Source organism: Rana temporaria, chromosome 1, assembly GCF_905171775.1.
Source record: "Rana temporaria chromosome 1, aRanTem1.1, whole genome shotgun sequence".
Lineage (NCBI taxonomy): Eukaryota > Metazoa > Chordata > Amphibia > Anura > Ranidae > Rana > Rana temporaria.
Window position 1 is genome coordinate 603,578,991 of NC_053489.1, and position 5,551 is coordinate 603,584,541.

A 5,551-nucleotide genomic window follows, 5' to 3' on the forward strand; every position below is an offset into this window, starting at 1 on the left:
AGAGAAAGATCAAGGCTGCTCTGTGCAAAACCACTACACAGGGCATGTTAGTATGGCATGTTTGTTATTCTTTAATATCACTTTAAGGTGTGATTGAGGAGGCACTGGAGCAGTATCGAAGTGGAAATGTACAATCACATCTGACCATGCTGAGGAAAAGCAAACTCTCATTTGTCTCCAGCAAGAAGACACGTTCAATGCACTACCTTTTCTGCTAGCTAATTATGAGATAATGAATTCTCACGTTGTTTTTTTAATTAATAATGTCTGCACATTTTTAAGAAAGAAAAACAAATGTTTTATTTTATTGTGTTTGCTATACAAAGAACCACGTATGTATTTCAAACAGTGCCTTAATAATTGTCTAGCAGCTGTATGTTACCATTCCCATAGAGTACATTGCCGCTCATAGTTCATTTTACAAAACAGTTCTTGAAGATTGATGGTAGTATAAAAGATATTGACTAATATTATGAAATTGTGTAATTGCAGGACAATCGATATGTTTGTTTGTGCATGCTCATATTAGGAAACGCATTCAGTACACTTATGCAATTCTTCTTCAGCTTGTAGCAATTATTAATATACATAATATACAACATATTAATATTCCTGGCTATGCTCTCTTTCGGAAAGACAGGGTAAAAAGGAAAGGTGGAGGGGTCTGTCTCTATGTGAGAAGTGACCTCAAAGCAAGCGTGAAAGAGAACCTGGTTGATGGAGAGTGTGATGAGGCTGAAGCATTATGGGTGGAACTGCATACAGATGTGCGTAGTTCAAAATTAATCATTGGAGTTTGTTATAAACCACCCAATGTTAATGAGGAGGTGGAGACTCAGCTCCTTGCACAGATGGAAACGGCTGCAAGGTCTGGGACGGTGATAATAATGGGGGATTTTAACTACCTAGAAATTGACTGGATTAATGGCACTTCTGGGACAGTTAAAGGACAAAAATTTAAAAACCTACTGCAGGACAATTTTATGGTGCAGTTTATTGAGGCCCCAACTAGGAATGATGCCCTGTTGGACCTGATAATTTCAAACCATGCAGAGCTTATTACTAATGTTCAGATAAAGGAACACCTGGGTAGCAGTGATCATAACATGATTTCATTTAATGTTAACTATAAGCAAGAAATACATACAGGAAATATTAAAACACTAAATTTTAAGAGAGCAAATTTTCCAAGGATGAGGGCTGCTCTCCAGGACTTGGACTGGGAGGGACAATTGGCACAGATGAACACAGAACAGAAATGGGAATTCTTCAAAAAGACTGTGTGGAACCTCACTGCAAAGTATGTTCCCATGGGCAATAAGTTTAAAAGGCTAAAAATAAAACCTATGTGGCTCACGGTCAAAGTTAAAAAAGCTATAAACAATAAGAAAGTAGCTTTTAAAAAATATAAAAATGAAGGAACACTAGTGTTGTTTAAATGTTACAAAGAATATAACAGGATATGCAAAAAGGAAATCAAGGATGCAAAAATTCAAAACGAACGACAGATTGCAAAAGATAGTAGGACAAACCCCAAAAAATTCTTTAAATATATTAATAGTAAAAAGGTGAAGTCTGAGCATGTAGGCCCCTTACAAAATAATCTAGAGTGGGTGACTGGGGACAAAGAGAAGGCAAATTTACTAAATGTTTTCTTCAGCTCTGTGTATACAATGGAGCATGGGGGAGCTCATGTCCAAAATGGGGGTGGGAGTGACACAGCCCCAAATCCACAATGGCTCAAAAGTGATATGGTCCAGAAATATTTAGACAGAATAAAGGTGGATAAAGCACCTGGACCTGATGGCATCCATCCACGGATCCTAGGTGAGTTGAGCTCTGTCATTTCAAAGCCACTGTATCTAATATTTAGGGACTCATTAAAGACAGGAATAGTACCACTGGATTGGCGCAGGGCCAATGTGGTGCCCATATTTAAAAAGGGAACAAAGTCTTTACCAAGTAACTATAGACCTGTTAGTTTAACTTCTATAGTTGGGAAGATACTGGAACGTTTAATAAAAGACCACATGGATGAGTTCTTGCAGGAAAAAAACTATTTAAGCAGCAGACAACATGGATTCATGAAAGACAGAAGTTGTCAGACAAACCTGATTTCCTTTTATGAAGAGGTAAGTAAAACCCTGGACAGAGGCGTGGCTGTGGACGTGATATATTTGGATTTTGCAAAAGCGTTCGATACAGTTCCGCACACACGGCTCATGTGTAAGGTAATGTCTACAGGATTGGATATATCAGTTTGTAAATGGATAGAAAACTGGCTGAAAGACAGAATTCAGAGAGTCGTGGTTAATGATTCTTACTCTGAATGGTCCAATGTTATGAGTGGTGTACCCCAAGGTTCAGTGCTGGGACCCTTACTTTTCAATATATTTATAAATGATATTGGGTCTGAGATCAAAAGTAACATTTCTGTCTTTGCAGATGACACCAAGCTATGCAGTGGAATAACGTCCTTACAGGATGTCTCCAATTTACAAGCCGACCTCAATGCTCTGTCTGATTGGGCGACTAAGTGGCAGATGAGGTTTAATGTAGATAAATGTAAAGTTATGCACTTGGGGGCTAAGAATATGCATGCATCATACATACTAGGGGGGGTACAACTGGGGGGGTCTGTAGTGGAGAAGGATCTGGGGGTTTTAGTTGATCATAAGCTCAATAATGGCATGCAATGCCAAGCTGCGGTTTCCAAAGCGAGCAAAGTCCTTTCTTGTATTAAGAGAGGTATGGACTCCAGAGACAGAGATATAATTTTGCCCCTGTACAAATCATTAGTAAGACCTCATCTGGAATATGCAGTTCAGTTTTGGGCACCAGTTCTCAAAAAGGATATAGGAGAACTGGAGAAAGTGCAGAGAAGAGCAACCAAACTGATAAGAGGCATGGAGGAGCTCAGCTATGAGGAAAGATTAGAGGAACTAAATTTATTCACTCTTGAGAAGAGGAGAATAAGGGGGGATATGATCAACATGTACAAATATATAAGAGGTCCATACAGTGAACTTGGTGTTGAGTTATTCACTTTACGGTCATCACTGAGGACAAGGGGGCACTCTTTACGTCTAGAGGAAAAGAGATTTCACCTCCAAATACGGAAAGGTTTTTTCACAGTAAGAGCTGTGAAAATGTGGAACAGACTCCCTCCAGAGGTGGTTCTGGCCAGCTCAGTAGATTGCTTTAAGAAAGGTCTGGATTATTTCCTAAATGTACAGAATATAACTGAGTACTAAGATTTGTAGGTATAGTTGATCCAGGGTAAATCCGATTGCCTCTCGGGGGATCAGGAAGGAATTTTTTCCCCTGCTGTAGCAAATTGGATCATGCTCCGCTGGGGTTTTTTGCCTTCCTCTGGATCAACTGTGGGTATGGAGTTGGGTGTATAGGATTTTACTGTGTTTTTTTATTTTGTTTTTTGTGGTTGAACTGGATGGACTTGTGTCTTTTTTCAACCTGACTAACTATGTAACTATATTGATATATCCCAGTTGGTGTGATTACCCGATTGAGTAACTGTTCATGTAATACAGGTAAAGCCCAACTCCCACCAGCTAAAAAATGATCCCTTGTAACCGGGCTGGGCACTGCAAGGGTTAATTGCTCTTTTAGGTCTAGGGGAACAAAAATGTAATTTACTCACCCGCTCCTCCACTCCTCCCTGCAGCTAGACTGGTGCCTGCAGCTTTTTCTCCCCCACGCTCTAGGGTCCTGACATCATCAAGGCCAAAGCACGGTCCACAGTCCCACACTGAAAGTGATGACACTAAGGGACAATTCACCATCAGAGCATAGGGGAGCACCATCTGCTGGGGAAGCGGAGGATCGAGTAAGTAAAAGTGTTTTTTCTTCCATAGACAAACAAAATATATTTAAACCTTGCAGTGTGGGTAAAGCTAAACTGCAAGGGATACATTAAAATTTTCCTGGAACTGGGCTATCATTTTAATTACTCAAGCCTCGTACACACGATCGAGTTTCTCGGCAAAAACCAGCAAGAAACTTGCTGTTTTTTTTTTTTACTGTTCTATGTAATGCACTGTGTAGTTATACAGACAGTTACAGGAAGGCCCAGGATAGGGAGGGGTTAACCTTGTCTAGACTCTTTTCCCAGGTGTCTGAGTACCGCCCCCTGCTCTAAGCCACAAAAATATCACGGTAGGGCTCAGAGCACGCTCTCTTCCACATGGGATTTACAAAGGAAGATCTGCTGCTACATGTAGTCCTGCTGGAGCACATGGCTCTCTTCTGGGCCATCCTACTGGGTTTCTTCCTGGACTAGGAACCTCCCAGCATTGGACACTTGCTGAATAGACTTTGCTCTCTGGAAAGGTATGAGCCCAGGCTTCCTTCACTAGTTAGTTAGGGCTGTATATGGTATTTTCTTTGGGTGGTCCCCACTAGACATTCGTTATCGTCTGAATGCATTTTCGTTGAATTTCAGGGATTTCCGTGTTAATTTTAACAAAATAATAACGAATGCGCAGATCCCGAAATCCCAATGATCCAAAAAAAAAAAAAGCCGTATTTTCATATCCATTATATTTTCGTATAGTTGCGACAACAGTTCGGTATATATGGATAGAAGATTCGACATGAAGGTGACAATAGCGATCTGTGTCTATCGAACCTGTGGTAATACCGTTCGACATGAAGATTCGACGAAGCAGCTAAAAACATACGATCGCCGCAAGCGAACATTTATGGTCAAATACGCCGCCTATAGGCTATAGAAGAATTCTAATGTTGTTTGACTAGTAATAATAACTAATAATTATAATATTACTAGTCAAACAACATTAGAATTCTTCTATAGCATGTGGGCGGTGCATTCGACCGGAAATGTACGATCGCAGCGTTGTACAATTTAGCTGCGTTGTCAAATCTTCTTAGAACATTCAACAGACACCATAAGCCTTCAATTGACAGATTCAACCTTAATTAATTTGGTTCATATGGAAGCCTCTCAGTAACAAAAATAAATAAGAAAATATAGTACCATCATCCTAAGCATAAGTTTGAATAGAGATAGGGTTTGTTGGGACCCCAGAGGCCCAAAAAAGCCAAAGAGGTAGGTAGGGGCAAGGGCACTATAGCGGTACTAGGTAAAAAAAAGTTTAGGAGGAGAAATGTAGTAGAGGTAAAAAATGAATCAATTAATTGAAAATAACATCAACAAACAGGAAATATACAATTTTATAAAAATCCATCAACAGCAATATAAAATAGACGTATTATACGACCGGCCAACTCATCACCGAGATGGTAAGGGACCCTGATCAGAGGGTGGCGGTGGAGCGAAGGGGGTCATATAAGTCAAGATCTCATCTCTACTAGTTTTGCTACTGTAGTAGCTTCGTCAGGAGATATTATTCTGTGCACAATGTATCCACTCGCTAGGGGAGCATGGGTCCAACGTGGAGAGAGATTCTTACACGGGGGCCTGGTTGGAAAAAGTGCACCAGCGCAAAGAGGACATGTGTTGACTGTGTAAAGGTATTGGAGGTAAAGGGCCCTGGGACCTATCTGGTAA